The 20,766-nt window shown below is 40.0% G+C and overlaps 1 protein-coding gene across 1 annotated transcript in view; it reads left to right on the top strand.

Moving 5' to 3' along the window:
* Positions 1–20,766, top strand: part of LOC136858372 (probable glutamate receptor) — a 231,669-nt gene that overhangs the window by 140,590 nt on the left and 70,313 nt on the right. The window lies entirely within an intron of this gene.

The following is a 20,766-nucleotide window of genomic DNA, read 5'->3' as shown; positions in this document are numbered from 1 at the left end:
GAGCAAACCCGCTCGCAAAATTCAAGCCTATCAAAGGCCACACCGAACTCCAACTTTAAGCTGTCCTCCAATTACAATAACACAGGGGTAAAAATACCCAACCTACTGAGGCCTATTCAGTGAAGAAACAGGACAATTACATGTCCTCCAAAAATACCAAGTTGAGAGGAGGCGAAACTGCATTCCTAATACATTTCATTTAAAACCTATTTGGCACTAGGCCGCATATGCAAGGGCTAATCCTATACTAAAGAGGTGACACGATAGGAAATTACATTTCGAAACGAAGAAAAATGGTTGAGAAAACGTAGTCACCTCAAGAACAATATGAAAGGGAGCTCGAGAGGGTAGGCACTCTCTATCCCATTTTGTAGTTTAAAGAGATAGAATTTATACCAAGAGTCTTTTACATTTTAAAGGAAAGTTACATGATAAAAGTTTCGAACCCGCCCCGAGGGTTAAACTGCTGAGCTAGCAAGAAAGAAGTTATTAAAAGGCCATTACCTTATTGATGAACCGCTGCCCGAAGAAAGAGGCGCTACCCGCCCCCTGCTACATAATTTGCACACTGATAGATGTTACTGAAGTGGCGCAGAGACCCGAAAATCAGCAGTTGATATACCCTCGCGGAACATTCAAGACCTTTCATGAATGATAACACCCGCCCACAAGCTTTTTATTGGACGACCAAAAGATTACATGTCGGGATTGAAGAAGAAAACCAGGATTGGTGGAAAATTAATTACAGAAATTTCAAAACTGGCAGAAAGAAAGGGTTAACATTGCCAACTTAAACACAAGCTGAAAGAAATTTAATAAGGAACAAACTTATAAATACTAAATATCTCCAAAAACACAGTTCTTTCACTTCTCACTAGGGTGCATAATTGTAGTCCTTCAGTAGTGCCATCTAGAAGAGAATGTTCACACTTCTTACTACAGGAAAAACAAAAATACATCGAAAACGACACAGTTCAGAACACTTCAAAATTTACAAGTAGGGACATCTTCTGAGAAACTTGAGAATTAACACTGTAGTTAAAGTTCAGGCTTCCTCCAGTAGAGGAGTTTCAACTGGCGCAATGTTTGAATTAGCGGAGCGGAGGTGTACCACCCGGTACACAAAGAAATAGGTATTTTTTGTAATTTCACTTAAAGGGGTTAACAGGAGTGACAAGGATAGGGGTGAATTTTTAAAATGAGTATATCTACAGTATATCTCAGAAAACGTAACACGTTATAGACGTGAAAATTGGTATTTCGAATCTACTTCAAAAGTAAAGAAACACGGATAATTTGTTTTCGGAAAATCTATTTAAGAGGAACTGAAAAGAGGGGGTAGTCAATTTTTAAAATGAGCATATGTACGGTGTATCTCAAAAAAACCTGTTACAGACGTAGAAATTGGTATTTTTAATCTCCTTTAAAAATAAAGGAACACATATTCTTTGTTTAAAAACGTAAGGGGGTAAAAAAGACTGAAAAATGGGTTGAATTCCTTTTATTAGGATACTGACATCTCAAAAACTGAAGATGATAGAGATGTGGAAGCTTGTATTTGGAATATCCTTTAAAATAAACAAACACGTATTTTTTTTTGTTTTCGGAAAATCTGCTTAAGGAGGATGTAAAAAGGACTGAAGAAGGGATTGAATTATCTTTGTAAGGATACTTATATCTCAAAAACTGAAGATGTTATAGACATGAACATTTGTATTTGGAATCTTCTTTAAAAATAAAAAAAAACGCGTATTCTTTTGTTTTCGGAAAATCCACTTAAGGGGGCGGGGGTGGAAATTGAAATAATATTTGAATTCTTTATATGAGGATACTTATATCTCGAAAACTAAAGTTGTTACAGACGTGAAAATGTGTATTTTTTATCTCCGTTGAATATCTTGTTTTCTGAATATCCACCTTAGGGGTGGGGGTGGAACGGACTGACAAATGGGCTGAATTCCTTTTATGAGGATATATTTTAGTCGCTTTATTAGTGCTAGACGATTTTCATATTTATATTGACAGTAATCCTTATTATGATAATTTTTTTTTTTTTTGCAAATTGCTTTACGTCGCACCGACACAGACAGGTCTTATGGCGACGATGGGAGAGGAAAGGGCTAGGAGTGGGAAGGAAGCGGCCGTGGCCGTAATTACGGTACAGCCCCAGCATTTGCCTGGTGTGAAAATGGGAAAGCACCGAAAACCATCTTCAGGGCTGCCGAAAGTGGGGTTCGAACCTACTATCTCCCGAATAGTGGATACTGACTATACTTAAGCGACTGCAGCTACCGAGCTCGGTACTATGATAAATGATATAATGTCTTTTCAGATTTTATTTCTTCAGTTGGTTCAAGGTTTTGCGACAAGTACAATACTTTTCATCCATGTATAAACGACAACGAAGTCGGGAGCCTCCGCTTTGAACCTTCCGCTTACCGGGCGAGTTGGCCATGCGGTTAAAGGCGTGTGGCTGTGAGCTTGCATCCGGGAGATAGTGGGTTCGAATCCCACTGTCGGCAACCCTGATGATGGTTTCCCGTGGTTTCCCATTTTCACATCAGGCAAATGCTGGGGGTGTACCTTAATTAAGGCCACGGCCGCTTCCTTCCCACTCCTAGCCCTTTCCTGTCCCATCGTCGCCATAAGACCTATCTGTGTCGGTGCGACGTAAAGCAACTTGCAAAAAAAGAGTTTCAGACTACAGGCCTATTAAAATAATTGGTGATTTTCATTGCATATAGAATATATTTCAATTGCTAAAGATTGGCTCTAAAATTCATTTAAAACCGGGATTGCTAACCCTCTGTCTGTGAAATACCGTAGGTCCGAGTGCCTGAACTGCATACAACAGCACTAATCGTTTCTTAGAATCTGAGATGGCTAGGTGCCTTTCATTTGTCAAAGTTTCTAAAATAATCTATGCAGTCTTGAAACGAAATGTAAGTTTTTCAAGCTCTCTGTCTGGTTGTAAGATCATCAGTGGTGATCAAGAAGACCCCCAGGTAGTTTTACCTTTAAAAATATGTACCGGTGACATCCTGCGATTATGAATGGTCTTTCTTAACCTACAAGAGAATTTTATCGGATCAGCGCCAAAACATTACAATGGAAAATATGGAGCAGTACATCGTGACAAACTACGCGTCACGATGAAAATGTTACCATACTATTTGTTACTTGATAGGGGATTAAAGACAGGTTATATTATTAACACTAGCAAGATACCCGTGCTACGGTTTTAAACTGAAATTTATTATTCAAAGTTTTACATTTTTGAGAGTGCACTGTCATCTGAGCCTGTAAAATACGCCCTCAGTTCGTACGTCAAACGGTTTTGGGGGAATGATTATTTATTTTCTGATATAACACTCATTTGAACCCCATACGGAAGAATTTGAATGTTTTAAACTTCTAGGATGTAAAAGCGACCCACCTGTGAAATTTTGGTTTTATACGTCGAACAGTAATGGAGGATTGAATACTTTTTTGAGTTTTTGAGGGGTGAATGTTTTAAAATATTTATTAATATCTATGACATAGAAGACCACCCTTCATAAAAATAATAAGTTCGTGCCTGAAATGGTTACGGAAGAATGGATATTGTGTTTTTGAGATTCAGTCACCATCTAAAACACTTAGGGGAGAAATATTTTGAAGCATACGATATTTTACACCTAGCACATGAAAGAAGACCCTTTTTGTAAAATTAAAATTTTGTTCGTCAAACGGTTTTGGAGGGATGAATAATTTCGTTTACGGAGCTAACCTCATTCAACACTTTAGGGGGTGGAACGTTAAAAAATATTTCCTATTTCACCCCTAGGATTTAAAATATAAACCACTATTTGGAATTTTGTCTTCATGTGTTAAACCGTTTCGGAGGAAGGATTGAATATATTTGTTTACGGATATTAACCCCCATTTAACTCTCTGAGCGGTTAAATTTGTTTCAAACCTTCTGTTGTTTAACACCTAGGATATCATTTGAAATTTTAACTTCATAATTCAAATGGTTTCACTTAAATTTGTATTTTAATCCCCCAGTCAAAACATCTTCAGGATTCTTATTTGTATCCTCATAAAAATAATTCAACTCCTTTTACTGCCCCTTAAGTTGATTCTCCCTACCTCCCTCCCCTACCACAAAATACAAGTGTCTTTACTTTTAAGGAGATTCCAAATACCAATTTTCTCGCCCGTAACGTCCTTTATTTTCCATATATAAGTCTCCTCAAACAAAGAATTCAACTCATTTTTTAATTCATTTATCCCCTCCCCTTAATTGCATGTTTCGAAAACAAAAGAATACATGTTTATATTTAAAGGAGATTCCAAATACAAATTTATGTGTGTAACATCTTCAGTTTTTTGAGATATAAGTATCCTCATAAAAATAATTCATCTCCTTTTTCAATCCTTGCTACAACATCCACCCCGTAGGTCTTTCTTCGAAACCAAAAGTACGAGTTACTTCATTTTTAAAAGATGATAATAATAAAGATTTTATAAAGATTTTACTGCAGCCAATGGCCATTAAAATATGTTTACATGACTAATTACATCAAACAGAATTTGGTTAGTCCCATCTGTCTTTTAGTACACGTCACCACATGATATAAGTCGCAAGTATTCTCGCACAGTACACATGTACATTCCTCTCTCGGGGTGTGAAAAGTTTTGTTAGCACACACACGATTATGTAAACCGTGTGTTGCTAATCTAGTCACTATGTGCCTGAGTTCATAGTTTGCCTTCATCCAATCCGTACTGGTCATAGCCTCTGTGGTGTAAAATGTTTCCCATGTATCTCCCTTCTTGGTTTGCAGCTCTGTTTGTAACTGGTTGAATGCACCTGTAGACGGCAATATTAGTTTCTGACGTAGTTCTTCTGTATAGAAGAGTTATTTTGTCAGCTCGTAACATAGTACCGAAGGAGTGAATTTGGACAAACATAATACCTTTTTCATGTAGATTGCTTTTACACTTTTAATGTCTCGAATATTCCCTTTAGTGAGATGTTCCCATATCAATTCTAGTGCATACGTCATTATCGGAGATATTTTTGCATGGAACAATTTCATAACGACTTCAACCGAAAATTTGCGTAAGATCACATCTTTTAAAATGTTAAAAATACAGATTTTTACGGATGTAATATGTTAAGCTTTTGAGATATACTGCAGATAAGCTTATTTTAAAAATCATCCCCTTTAACACTTCCCCTTAAGTGGATTTTCAGAAAACAAATTATGCGTGTTCCTTAACTTTTACAGGATATTCTAAATACCAGTTTTCACGTCTGTAACATCTTCAGTATTTGATATATAAGTATCCTCGTAAAAAAAAATTCAACACTTTCTTCACTTCTTTTCACCCACCCGCCCCCCTTAAGTGGATTTTACGAAAACAAAAACATACGTTTATTTACTTTTAAAAACGATTCCATATAAAAAAATTTCATGTCTGTAACATCTTCAGTTCTTGAGACATAAGTATCCTCACAAAAAGAATTCAACCCCTTTTGCAGTCCTTTATAAAACCCCCTTAGATGAATTTTTCAAAAACGAAAAAATACGTGTTCCTTAATTTTTAAAGGATATTCCAATTACTAATTTTCACATCTGTAATATAATCAGTTTTGGAGATACCAGTATCCTAGTAAAAATAATTAATAAACATTTCAGACATTTCACCCCCTTAATTATTTTTCTGGAAACAAAAATTACGCGTTACTTTATTTCTAAAATAGATTAAAAATGCCAATTTTCTCGTCTGAGTAGTATAATAGGACAGTTCGGCCGCCTCCTCCCGCGGGAAATTTGAATTCTGGCGGGAAATTTGAATTTTTGACGGGAAATTTGATTTTTGGCGGGAGATTTGAATTTGTAAACAAAGCCACGTGCTTTTTGACAGCTGTCATCGACAACAACGCATCGCTAACCTCACTGCTGCCATCTTGACGGGCCTAAACCTCAGTGGTACCAACTTAACCTAACTAGCGCGAGGTAAACAAAGCCACGTGTTTTTTGACAGCCACGTGCTTTTTGACAGACAACAACGCAGCGCTAACCTCAGTACTGCCATCTTGACGGGCTTAAACCTCAGTGGTACCAACTCAACCTAACTAGCGCGAGATAAACAAAGCCATGTGCTTTTTGACAGCCACGTGCTTTTTAACAGCTGTCATCCGCCATCTTTAAACTACAGAGCACCGTGCTGCCCTCTTTATCGCAGTAGCTGCAAATTCGTCACCTGTCATCGGCAGTGCTGCCATCTTGGCGGGCCTAAACCTTAGTGCTACCAACTTAACCTCACTAGCGCGAGATAAACAAATCCACGTGCATTTTTGACAGCTGTCGAATTTGTAAACAAATCCGCGTGCTTTTTTGACAGCTGTCATCCGCCATCTTTAAACTACAGAGCACCGTGCTGCCCTCTTTATCGCAGTAGCTGTAAATTCGCCACCTGTCATCCGCAGTGCTGCCATCTTGGCGGACCTAAACCTTAGTGCTACCAACTTAACCTCACTAGCGCGAGATAAACAAATCCACGTGCTTTTTTGACAGCTGTCATCCGCCATCTTTAATCTATAGAACACAGTGCTGCCCTCTTTAGCTACTTACCTTTGAAATGTGGTGGCGGATAATTTGAAAAATGCTTTTTGACAGCAGCCATCTTTGAGCACCGTGCTGCCCTTTTTAGCTAGATACCTGTGGTGGCAGACAATTCTACGTGACAGCAGCCATCTTTGAGCACAGTGCTGCCCTCTTCGTGGTGGCAGGAAATTCCACGTGCTCTTGTTTGGAAACAAACTCTCGTGCTTTTTTCTGACAGCTGTCATCCGTCATCTTGCGTCACAAACCTCAGTGCTGCACTCTTTAGCTAGATACCTTTGAAATGTGGTGGCGGCAATTTGAAAAATTCTATGTGCTCTTGTTTGGAAACAAAGCCACGTGCTTTTTGGACAGCTGTCATCCGCCATCTTTAATCAATAGAGCACTGTGCTGCTATCATGCGGGCAATTTCGTCAGCTGTCATCCGCCATCTTTAATCCACAGAGCACCGTGCTGCCCTCTTTATGACATGTAGCAGCGGGCAATTTGAAAAGTTCTGTTAGCTGTCATTCGCCATCTTTAATCAAGAGAGCACCGTGCTGCCATCTTTAGCTAGATACCTTTGAAATGTGGTGGCGGCAAATTGAAAAATTCCACGTGCTCTTGTTTAGTAAACAAACTCACGCGCTTTTTGTCAGCTGTCATCCGCCATCTTACATCGCAAACCTCAGTGCTACACTCTTTAGGTACATACCTTTGAAATATGGTGGCGGATAATTTAAAAAGAAAAATACTACGGCAGCCATCTCCCAACGCTAATTGCACAAGATGGTGGCTATACATGACTCCTTAAGGGTGCTTACGTAAGATGGCCGCTATACATAGGTTCTTATGAGACGCCCTTGGGATGGTTGCGCAAGATGGCGGTTGCTCTTATGAGGTAGCTTAAGGGTCCTTGCACAAGAAGACTACAGACGCCCTAAGGATGCTTGCGCAAGATGGCGGACGCAAGATGGCGGCTATACACGACTCCTTATGAGACACCTTAAGGGTGCTTGCGCAAGATGGCTGCTGCTCTTATGAAGAAAGCTAGCTTAGAGGCTAACGTGTCATGCTAGTTCGATTCATTAAATTTGGGGGCTTAAATGCAAAATGTTAAATATCTCGAAAACGGTGCATCGTAGAGCAAAACGGATAAAACTTTTTCTGCCCAATATCTTGGTTCGCAGTACGAGGAACAAGAAAAACATAGTCTAATGATGAGATCAACGGTTCGGTTCCTACTTAGGCCCTTTGGCATTCGCTCTGTTTTAGTTTGTATTGAAGCAAGTCTTCGTAACATGATCAGGTCTAGCTATGGTAGAGAGTATAACGTGCCGTGCAGGTTCGATTCATTAAATTTGGGGCTTAAATGCAAAATGTTAAATATCTCGAAAACGGTGCATCGTAGAGCAAAACGGATAAATTTTTTCCACCTGATACCTAGGTTTGCAGTATCAGAAACATGATAGCATAATAAAAACATAGTCTAATGATGAGATCGACGGTTCGATCCCTACTTAGGCCCTTTGGCATTGGCAGCTATCTAATTCTACAAGATGGCGGCTATACATAGCTTCTTATGAGGCAGCTTAAGAGCGCTTGCACAAGATGGCTGCTGCTCTTATGAGACGCCCTAAGGGTGCTTGCGCAAGGTAGCAGCGACAAGACGGCGACTATACACAGCTCCTTATGATACGGCCTAGAGGTGCTCACACAAGATGGTGGCTGCTCTGATGAAGAAAGCTAGCTTTGCATCGTGCAGGTATCTTTACAGCACTAAACCTCATACCTTTGAAATGTGGTGGCGGGTAATTTGAAAACTTCTACGTGCTTTTTCTTAACAGCAGCTATCTTTAAACAATAGCGGCTATACATAAGCTGTTAAGGCCTCCTCTTATGTCAAGGCATAGCTCTATCGAACAAGTTTAAACCTGCATCGGGATAGCTAGAGTAAGCACGTGCTGCAGTGATGACGTCATTATGCATGTTCAGACTTGCAAATCACTAAAGAAACATAACAAGACTAGAATCGAACACTGCACTCTATGCCGTTAACTTTATCATGTGATCGGAACATTGATTGAAGTGTTTAGAACACTAAATAAGTGATCAAGACTAAAATAGAACACTGTACTCGATACAACATGTGTTTAGAACATGTCAGGGGATACCTTTGTTCTAAGAAGATTAGATTACCGCACATTCCTTGTAGGGCTAATAGGCTAAAGGGCTAATGGGCAAAAGGGCTAATGGGCTAATGGGCAAAAAGGGCTAATGGGCTAATGGGCTAAAGGGCTAAAGGGCTAGGGTGCCTCTCCTCTCTTTATCCGGGCTTGAGACCGGCTCTACAACTAGAGGCGGAGTTAACACCCTAAGGAAGGGAGAATGTTGGGAAATAATCTATACGAATATAGCTACTCGATCGACTATATACTACAGATGGATGACTTAGGTGAGGGTAAGCGCTTACTTAATAATACCTACACGACGTAATTCATGCTCTATTTCAAAAATATCTTCTTTGTACTGTGTGTAACCAGCATCATGATAGGCTCTTAGCAGCTGTAAACGTTTTACCAGTACGTTGGGGTCTTTACAGTAGCTTATATCTACATAGGGTAACAGAGGCTCGTTGTGAACTTTGAGTCTATATGCAGACAGTTGATGTGTAGGGACTTGTTTTGATGTAATACGTGCTTCAGCAGTAGCGTTTCTAGGTACAAACTTAACTTGTTTCGATAGCGATGAAGCGTTGAAATTTCCTTCTTCTTTACCTTGCATCTCTTCTTGAGATGTTTGCACTGCGACAGAACGTGTAGTAGGCTTAGGAAATGAAGTAAAATCATCAAGCTGTAATGGCAATGAAACATTAAGATTTTCTTCTTCTTCTACCTTCCCTTTACTACTGTTTTGATCAACATCATTATCCTTATTATCATAATCATGATCTTGCCTCTCTTTATCTTGAAGTTTGTGCTTAGTAACAGAACTTGCAGCAGGCCTAGACAACAAGGGAGAATTAAAAATCTCTCGCAGAGGTGTACTTTTTAAACATAAATCAGTGTTCGCTGGAATATGGTTGAGCTCTTTGTATTTTGTTCCCGATGAAGCTACATTACACGCGGCTTCATGACGTTGAGCGTTGTATGCGTCCTTTAACTCTCTTCTACAATGTTTGCATTGAAAAATTGTCCTACATGATATCTCATGACGTCTCCTGTGATAGCTTCGGGAAAATGCTTTTCCACACTCTTCGCAAATATACCTAGAAATAGGTTTTTCCATGACGGACTTTTATCTTCTGCTAACAGATTCTTCTTTGAATCTACTTGACATTTGTTACTCTCTACTTCGATGATGCGAACAGCTTAGCGATTAACAGTAAACTAACACAAAAGCGTATAACCAAGGTAGCAACAGTAAGGTTTAAGCCCATCAAGATGGCAAGAGTGAGGTTAGCGACGTTCTGTTGTTGGATTTTAAATTCCGCGCTATAACATGCATAAGGTGGCAGCCTTGAGGTTTACCGCCGTAAAGATGGCAGCAGTGAGGTTAGCGACGCTCTATTGTCCTTCAATGTGAGGTTAGGATCCGTCAAGAAGACAGCTGTCAAAAAGCACGTGGCTTGGTTTCAAACAAGAGCACGTGGCAGTGATGTCACTGTCATGTAATCAATCCTTAGCTCTACGTCGTTAAGGGCAGCATTAGGATTAGCTATGTTTAAAAATCTTGGGAACAGGGCAGCAGTATGAATAGCCATGTTTCAAAGCGTGTACACATCACCTATCGATTTTACATGCATCGACCTTCGTACTAAACTTCTTCCGCTTGATTGTGCTGCTATCTTTGCATAATTTTATACACATGAACTTACAGTGCAAAGAATAGCCATGTTTCAAAGCATGTACACATTACCTATCGATTTCACATGCATCAAATATCGCACTAAACTTCATCCACTAGATTCTGCTGCTATCTTAGCATAACTTATACGCATGAACTTAAAGTACAAAGAATAGCCATGTTTCTAAGCGTGTACACATTACTTATTGATTTTGCATGCATCGAACCTCGTACTAAACTTCTTCCGCTAGATTGTGCTGCTATCTTAGCATAACCTGTACCCATAAATTTAAAGTGCAAAGAATAGCCATGTTTCAAAGCGTGTACAAATCACCTATCGATTTCGCATGCATCGACTCTCGTACTAAAACTTCTTCCGCTAGATTATGCTGCTATCTTAGCATACCCTATGTGCATGAACTTAAAATGCAAAGAATAACTATGTTTCAAAGCGTGTACACATCACCCTGAACTTCTTCCGCTAGATTGTACTGCTATCGTAGCATAACCTATACCGGCGAACGTAAAGCACAACAAATAACGATGTTTAACAGCGTGTACACATCACCTATTGATATTGCATGCATCGACTATTTTTTACCGCCAGAGTGTACAACGATCGCATATGTGTATTGCTAACGTATGTGTATAAAGCTAAAGCACAAAGAATAGCTATATTCCAAAGCGCGTACACATCACCTATCGATTTTGCATACATCGACTATCGTAATAAAATTCTCCCGCTAGAGTGTACAACGATCGCAATTGTGTGCTGCTACCTATGTGCGTAAATTTAAAGCATAAAGAATAACGTGTACACATCACGTATCGATGATGCATGCGTCGACTATCGTACTAGGCTTCTTCCGCTAGAGCATGTAGCAATCGCTTTTGTGTATCCCTAACCCATGTGCACGAACTTAAGCACAAGGAAGAGCTATGTTTCAAAGCGTGTACACATCACCTATCGATGATGTATGCATCGAATATCGTACTAAACTTCTTCTACAACAGCGTGCAATCATCGCTTGTGTGTGCTGCAATCCTAACATAACGTATGTGCACGAACTTAAAGCACAAAGAATACCCAAGTTCAAAGCGTGTACACATCACCTATCGATTTTACATGCATCGACTTTCGTATTAAACTTCTTCCACTAGAGCGTGCGACAACCTTAAAGGTATGCTGCTAACTTAGTATAACTTATACGCATGAACTTAAAGCATAAAGAATTGCGATGTATAAAAATCTTGTGAACATAGCAGCAGCAGTAAGAATAGCAATGATTTAAAAGCGTGTACGCATTGCCTATCGATTATACATGCATCAACTAGAGTACTAAACTTCTCCCGCTAGAGTGTGCTGCTATCTTAGCATAACCTATGAGCATGGATTTGAAGCACGAAGAATAGTTAAGTTTCAAAGCGTGTACACAACACCTATCGATTTTGCATGCATCAACTATATTAACACATCCCGCTAGAATGTACAACGTTCACATGTGTTTGCGCTGCTACTTTAGCATGACCTATGCGCACGAACTTAAAGCACCAAGAATAGCGATGTTTAAAAATCTTGCGAACATAGTAGCAGTAAGAATAGCAAGGTTTAAAAGCGTGTACGTATCACCTTTTGATAATGTATACATCAATAATCGTACTAAACAACTTCTACGCGAGCGTGCGACCATCGCTTGTACGTGTGCTGCTATCTTAACATAACCTATGTGCACGAACTTAAAACATGAAGAATAGTTATGTGTAAAAATCTTGTGAACATAGCAGAGTGTTAACTACGTAGGTGTAGACATTGAACTTTGCACGCTGAAGCAGCATACTAAGTGACCGTGACGTCACAGCCACGTGCTCTTGTTTAGTAAACCAAGCCACGTGCTTTTTTGACAGCTGTCTTCTTGACGGACCCTAACCTCACATTGAAGGACAATAGAGCGTCGCTAACCTCACTGCTGCCATCTTTACGGCGGTAAACCTCAAGGCTGCCACCTTATGCATGTTATAGCGCGGAATTTAAAATCCAACAACAGAACGTCGCTAACCTCACTCTTGCCATCTTGATGGGCTTAAACCTTACTGTTGCTACCTTGGTTATACGCTTTTGTGTTAGTTTACTGTTAATCGCTAAGCTGTTCGCATCACCGAAGTAGAGAGTAACAAATGTCAAGTAGATTCAAAGAAGAATCTGTTAGCAGAAGATAAAAGTCCGTCATGGAAAAACCTATTTCTAGGTATATTTGCGAAGAGTGTGGAAAAGCATTTTCCCGAAGCTATCACAGGAGACGTCATGAGATATCATGTAGGATAATTTTTCAATGCAAACATTGTAGAAGAGAGTTCAAAAACGCATACAACGCTCAACGTCATGAAGCCGCGTGTAATGTAGCTTCATCGGGAACAAAATACAAAGAGCTCAACCATATTCCAGCGAACACTGATTTATGTTTAAAAAGTACACCTCTGCGAGAGATTTTTAATTCTCCCTTGTTGTCTAGGCCTGCTGCAAGTTCTGTTACTAAGCACAAACTTCAAGATAAAGAGAGGCAAGATCATGATTATGATAATAAGGATAATGATGTTGATCAAAACAGTAGTAAAGGGAAGGTAGAAGAAGAAGAAAATCTTAATGTTTCATTGCCATTACAGCTTGATGATTTTACTTCATTTCCTAAGCCTACTACACGTTCTGTCGCAGTGCAAACATCTCAAGAAGAGATGCAAGGTAAAGAAGAAGGAAATTTCAACGCTTCATCGCTATCGAAACAAGTTAAGTTTGTACCTAGAAACGCTACTGCTGAAGCACGTATTACATCAAAACAAGTCCCTACACATCAACTGTCTGCATATAGACTCAAAGTTCACAACGAGCCTCTGTTACCCTATGTAGATATAAGCTACTGTAAAGACCCCAACGTACTGGTAAAACGTTTACAGCTGCTAAGAGCCTATCATGATGCTGGTTACACACAGTACAAAGAAGATATTTTTGAAATAGAGCATGAATTACGTCGTGTAGGTATTATTAAGTAAGCGCTTACCCTCACCTAAGTCATCCATCTGTAGTATATAGTCGATCGAGTAGCTATATTCGTATAGATTATTTCCCAACATTCTCCCTTCCTTAGGGTGTTAACTCCGCCTCTAGTTGTAGAGCCGGTCTCAAGCCCGGATAAAGAGAGGAGAGGCACCCTAGCCCTTTAGCCCTTTAGCCCATTAGCCCATTAGCCCTTTTTGCCCATTAGCCCATTAGCCCTTTTGCCCATTAGCCCTTTAGCCTATTAGCCCTACAAGGAATGTGCGGTAATCTAATCTTCTTAGAACAAAGGTATCCCCTGACATGTTCTAAACACATGTTGTATCGAGTACAGTGTTCTATTTTAGTCTTGATCACTTATTTAGTGTTCTAAACACTTCAATCAATGTTCCGATCACATGATAAAGTTAACGGCATAGAGTGCAGTGTTCGATTCTAGTCTTGTTATGTTTCTTTAGTGATTTGCAAGTCTGAACATGCATAATGACGTCATCACTGCAGCACGTGCTTACTCTAGCTATCCCGATGCAGGTTTAAACTTGTTCGATAGAGCTATGCCTTGACATAAGAGGAGGCCTTAACAGCTTATGTATAGCCGCTATTGTTTAAAGATAGCTGCTGTTAAGAAAAAGCACGTAGAAGTTTTCAAATTACCCGCCACCACATTTCAAAGGTATGAGGTTTAGTGCTGTAAAGATACCTGCACGATGCAAAGCTAGCTTTCTTCATCAGAGCAGCCACCATCTTGTGTGAGCACCTCTAGGCCGTATCATAAGGAGCTGTGTATAGTCGCCGTCTTGTCGCTGCTACCTTGCGCAAGCACCCTTAGGGCGTCTCATAAGAGCAGCAGCCATCTTGTGCAAGCGCTCTTAAGCTGCCTCATAAGAAGCTATGTATAGCCGCCATCTTGTAGAATTAGATAGCTGCCAATGCCAAAGGGCCTAAGTAGGGATCGAACCGTCGATCTCATCATTAGACTATGTTTTTATTATGCTATCATGTTTCTGATACTGCAAACCTAGGTATCAGGTGGAAAAAATTTATCCGTTTTGCTCTACGATGCACCGTTTTCGAGATATTTAACATTTTGCATTTAAGCCCCAAATTTAATGAATCGAACCTGCACGGCACGTTATACTCTCTACCATAGCTAGACCTGATCATGTTACGAAGACTTGCTTCAATACAAACTAAAACAGAGCGAATGCCAAAGGGCCTAAGTAGGAACCGAACCGTTGATCTCATCATTAGACTATGTTTTTCTTGTTCCTCGTACTGCGAACCAAGATATTGGGCAGAAAAAGTTTTATCCGTTTTGCTCTACGATGCACCGTTTTCGAGATATTTAACATTTTGCATTTAAGCCCCCAAATTTAATGAATCGAACTAGCATGACACGTTAGCCTCTAAGCTAGCTTTCTTCATAAGAGCAGCAGCCATCTTGCGCAAGCACCCTTAAGGTGTCTCATAAGGAGTCGTGTATAGCCGCCATCTTGCGTCCGCCATCTTGCGCAAGCATCCTTAGGGCGTCTGTAGTCTTCTTGTGCAAGGACCCTTAAGCTACCTCATAAGAGCAACCGCCATCTTGCGCAACCATCCCAAGGGCGTCTCATAAGAACCTATGTATAGCGGCCATCTTACGTAAGCACCCTTAAGGAGTCATGTATAGCCACCATCTTGTGCAATTAGCGTTGGGAGATGGCTGCCGTAGTATTTTTCTTTTTAAATTATCCGCCACCATATTTCAAAGGTATGTACCTAAAGAGTGTAGCACTGAGGTTTGCGATGTAAGATGGCGGATGACAGCTGACAAAAAGCGCGTGAGTTTGTTTACTAAACAAGAGCACGTGGAATTTTTCAATTTGCCGCCACCACATTTCAAAGGTATCTAGCTAAAGATGGCAGCACGGTGCTCTCTTAATTAAAGATGGCGAATGACAGCTAACAGAACTTTTCAAATTGCCCGCTGCTACATGTCATAAAGAGGGCAGCACGGTGCTCTGTGGATTAAAGATGGCGGATGACAGCTGACGAAATTGCCCGCATGATAGCAGCACAGTGCTCTATTGATTAAAGATGGCGGATGACAGCTGTCCAAAAAGCACGTGGCTTTGTTTCCAAACAAGAGCACATAGAATTTTTCAAATTGCCGCCACCACATTTCAAAGGTATCTAGCTAAAGAGTGCAGCACTGAGGTTTGTGACGCAAGATGGCGGATGACAGCTGTCAGAAAAAAGCACGAGAGTTTGTTTCCAAACAAGAGCACGTGGAATTTCCCGCCATCACGAAGAGGGCAGCACTGTGCTCAAAGATGGCTGCTGTCACGTAGAATTGTCTGCCACCACAGGTATCTAGCTAAAGAGGGCAGCACGGTGCTCAAAGATGGCTGCTGTCAAAAAGCATTTTTCAAATTATCCGCCACCACATTTCAAAGGTAAGTAGCTAAAGAGGGCAGCACTGTGTTCTATAGATTAAAGATGGCGGATGACAGCTGTCAAAAAGGCACGTGGATTTGTTTATCTCGCGCTAGTGAGGTTAAGTTGGTAGCACTAAGGTTTAGGTCCGCCAAGATGGCAGCACTGCGGATGACAGGTGGCGAATTTACAGCTACTGCGATAAAGAGGGCAGCACGGTGCTCTGTAGTTTAAAGATGGCGGATGACAGCTGTCAAAAAAGCACGTGGATTTTTTTACAAATTCGACAGCTGTCAAAAAAGCACGTGGATTTGTTTATCTCGCGCTAGTGAGGTTAATTTGGTAGCACTAAGGTTTAGGCCCGCCAAGATGGCAGCACTGCCGATGACAGGTGACGAATTTGCAGCTACTGCGATAAAGAGGGCAGCACGGTGCTCTGTAGTTTAAAGATGGCGGATGACAGCTGTCAAAAAAGCTCGTGGCTATCAAAAAGCACGTGGCTTTGTTTATCTCGCGCTAGTTAGGTTAAGTTGGTACCACTGAGGTTTAAGCCCGTCAAGATGGCAGCACTGAGGTTAGCGATGCGTTGTTGTCTGTCAAAAAGCACGTGGCTGTCAAAAAACACGTGGCTTTGTTTATCTCGCGCTAGTTAGGTTAAGTTGGTACCACTGAGGTTTAGGCCCGTCAAGATGGCAGTACTGAGGTTAGCGATGCGTTGTTGTCTGTCAAAAAGCACGTGGCTGTCAAAAAACACGTGGCTTTGTTTACCTCGCGCTAGTTAGGTTAAGTTGGTACCACTGAGGTTTAGGCCCGTCACGATGGCAGCAGTGAGGTTAGCGATGCGTTGTTGTCGATGACAGCTGTCAAAAAGCACGTGGCTTTGTTTACAAATTCAAATCTTCCGCCAAAATTCAAATTTCCCGCCAAAAATTCAAATTTCCCGCCAGAATTCAAATTTCCCGCGGGAGGAGGCGGCCGAACTGTCCTATTATACTACTCGTCTGTAATATTTTAATTTTTGAGATATACTGTAGATACGCTCATTTTAAAAATTCACCCCCTTTAACACTTTCCCTTAAGTGGATTTTCGGAAAATAAATGATGCGTGTTCCTTTATTTTTACAGGAGATTCCAAATACCAATGTTCGCGTCTGTAACATGTTACGTTTATTTAAGATAAATTGTAGATATACTCAATTTAAAAATTCACCCCTTTTGTCACTCCTGTTTCTCCCCTCTTACGTAGATTTTCCACAAACGAGAAAATGCGTGTTCCTTTACTTTTAAAGGAGATTACAAATACCATTCTTCATGACTGTAACATCTTAAGTTTTTAAAGTTTATTCATAAAAGGTATTCAATCTTTTTTCACCTTTATTCACCCCACTTAAGAGAATTTCTCAGAAAAAATAAGCGTTTCCTTATTTTTGAAGGAGTTTCCAAACACCAATGTTCAGATCTTTAAACTGTTGAGTTTTTGAGATATAGATACACCCATTTTAGAAATTAACCACCATTGTCACCCCCTTAGCGACGGAATATCCAAAAATCCTCCCTTAATGAGCACATATATTGTAATATAAATGTATCCTCAAAATTTCATTTCTGTATGTCCAGTAGTTTTGGCTCAGCGATGATGAATTAGTCAGCCAGTCAGGACATGTTATTTTATATACATAGATCATTTAGTAATATTTATTTGTTTCATTTTCAGGGCTTGAGGGCAACAGGAAATTAGCTACAACAATGCATTGGGTATATACCCCAGGATTTACAGTGCATAACTTTATTTTTAAATATTTGAAGTATGTTGATAGTACCTTTAATTTAATTTTTAATGCTTTCAATATTAGACTATATAAATTATCTAAAGCAACAACGATGACTTTATCATAAAATATGAAGGTATTTAATACAATTCTATTGTCTCATATCATAACCATAGGTCATAATAAAAGTAATATACGGACACTCTTGTAAATTTAGTGCACTGACACTATCACATATTTTGTGAATATTCCATGATAATTACATATTGAATTACATATATACTACATTTACGTAATTCGCACTTCTCATTTTACAAAAAAGCCTGGGCTCTATAATGAGCAAATATCAGTAGCACTATACACATATCGTTAGGTTGTGTTAATGTTAAATTTCAAGCTCTCTAAAAGCGGCAATATAATATAGCAAGTGGCTCGGAGCGTGTTACGCCATAACTGACATGAGGTCATTAGGAAAGTCTCGTATTAAAACTAGCCGTTTAGTTGTCCTGGCGCGTTGCGGATAGCATTCGACCGCTCTGGAAGTAATTTTTAGACGACTCCCAAAGCATCAGCACGGTTTATGGTTTCAGCTAGACGAGGCTATTGTTTGTTGCAGTATACGCGCCATTTCCAAGTGTCTGCATGCTCAGATCAAGCAATTATTGTCTGTTGTTGGTGTGAGGGAGTAGTTATAAGTGGATAATGCATTCACTGCTTTTAATGAAGTGGTCAAACGAGGATATTTTAAATTAATTGAAATGTGTTTTGTGACCTCAAGCATCTGTCGCACGATGATCATAATCAACATTACGACGTGTGGAAGTGGATAGAACACGACTTGAAGAAAATGGTAATGAGTTTTCTGTTTTGAATTAAGGGGAAAATTAAAAGATGCTTTGACCTCAGCATTTAGGACATATCACATACAGTATGACAGTCCATGAGGACTGGCGGTGGGGAGAGAAGGGGCTAATATATTCGAATACGTACCTTGGCCTACCTTTGAAAGGAGAATTCTTCCACCACAGTATCCACTGTCATTTCTTCTTCTTTTATAATAAAAAATTTCACATGATACAAATAAAAAGAAATAGCTAGCAGTAGGTAGTGAAGCAACAGTGTACAAGCTACGACACAACTACACGGCGTGTTATCTCCACGACCACACGCGCCATTTTCTTCAGATTCGAAGGCTGAACTTGTGACATCATGTGGCCTGCACGAGCCATGCCGCATTGAGACAGAGTTTGTAGCAATAGTACTGTATGTTTCAGCGCAGGCCCATTCATACTGATGGTAGCCACTATGATTGACAAGACGAGCCCTCACGAGCCCAGTACCTCCCTAGTAGCATGGCTCAGTGAGTTGGAAGTGACATCCCACTGTACAATACGTGTCTTACGTCGCACCGAGCAGCAAGGCGCTGTCAGTACGGCAGTGTCATACACGGGTCCCACTGTGTCCCTGCGCCAGTCCCAAGGTCTCCGCGGGGTACTTCGGTCTGGTCGGTTCGCCCTCGCCAACCCCTGGCTGCTACGCTCCATGGAGAAACCTGGGACGCGCTGTGTGGAAGTCACCGCCGTCGTACACAAAGACATGTGACATGATGGAAAAAGTATTTGTGACTGTGTAATTCAGTTTAAACTTTTTCTTTTGTTTTAATAAATATTTTACAAACAAAATATTAAAGTGTATATTTTATACCGACTGTCATGAATCAGGGGCAGATTGCTATTACCTAAGTAGGAAGTATGCATCGATTTATCGATGAAAACTCAAAATTATAGCCAATAAATAATGAAATATGACTTTACCTGTAATAACATAAAGTGATTTCCACAATTTATCTTGAGAATAAATGGAGCTCGAGTTTTATTTATTTTGATTATTTGGAGAATAACTACAAAAGTATGGGTCAGGAATTTTAATCCACGAATTTTTCACACAAGGGAATATTCACCCAGTGTAATTTTTCCAGGAAATGTCATACAATGATATTAGCCCATTTAAAATTTACGCAATACATCCCATTCTTACTCTCACTCTAGGAAAATTCCCATTGTCGTGATAATGTTTCGTATAGAGTTTTAAATTTCAAATTGCTCATAAATCAGAACTGATACTGTACCTTACCTGACGTCTTAATTCGTCTGGCTGGTCAGTCGGTAGAGCGATGGTCTGTCCGTAAAATGAGTCTAAAAATAACTAAAATTGAAATAGGACGGGTACTAACAACTATACGTGAATCAAAATCCAGAGATAAGGGATGGAAAAGTTTAATGTTTGAAAACATAAAATGAGGGCAAAATTGCACCCCAATATATCAAATACATCATAGAAACAAGAAACACAAATTTTTAACCAAATAGTCTTGAGAGTTGCGGGTCTCTGCCCGAATCATCTGAAAGTCTTTAACGTTCTTGGAACCGTGAGTAATTAACATGGCGTGATTTTATTTAACAAGTAAGTTTGAACACTGTAGATACCTTCATTTCAAACGTCCAACTACATGAGATTAGGAATGTATGATTCGCACATTATACTGCTAATATGACTCCAAATGGTTAGGGAGCAAAAAAAATACACTGGCTTCGGACCACTATAGTACCCCCCAAATATTCACTGAAGTTAAATATGAGCCCGCTCCCATAATCAATAATCAGAACTGAATTCTCAGATCCCAAAACAAGCCTACGAGCTCCCCCCTTATACAAATGACAACAAACGATCAATAACAATGTATGACACATGGGCAACAAAATATGACACACTCTATTACCTGAAATAAAAACATAAATAAACGTTTGTCTTATCGAGATAAAATACATGCTCGTCTTTCCAGTTGGCTGCTTACCTGATGTTCATTACCTCCTGCCGAGATGGGCGGTTAACAAGGTCGTCCGTCTTTCTACATTGAAAACAAAACATTCCTTTTCGTTGCAGACTCTTATTTACTCGCGGAAGGTCGCCGCATAGCTGTAACGCAACACATGGTTTATATGCGTCTTCGCCCAAGCGGTCACATGGGAACACTCCCCTCAGCTGGCTACATTCTTATCTCCGCGCTCGGGAAATCATCTCAATAGTGTGA

This window comes from Anabrus simplex, chromosome 1 (assembly GCF_040414725.1).
Source record: "Anabrus simplex isolate iqAnaSimp1 chromosome 1, ASM4041472v1, whole genome shotgun sequence".
NCBI classification, from domain to species: domain Eukaryota; kingdom Metazoa; phylum Arthropoda; class Insecta; order Orthoptera; family Tettigoniidae; genus Anabrus; species Anabrus simplex.
The sequence above is the reverse complement of the archived record's forward strand: the minus strand, read 5'-3'. Positions and strand labels throughout refer to the sequence as shown.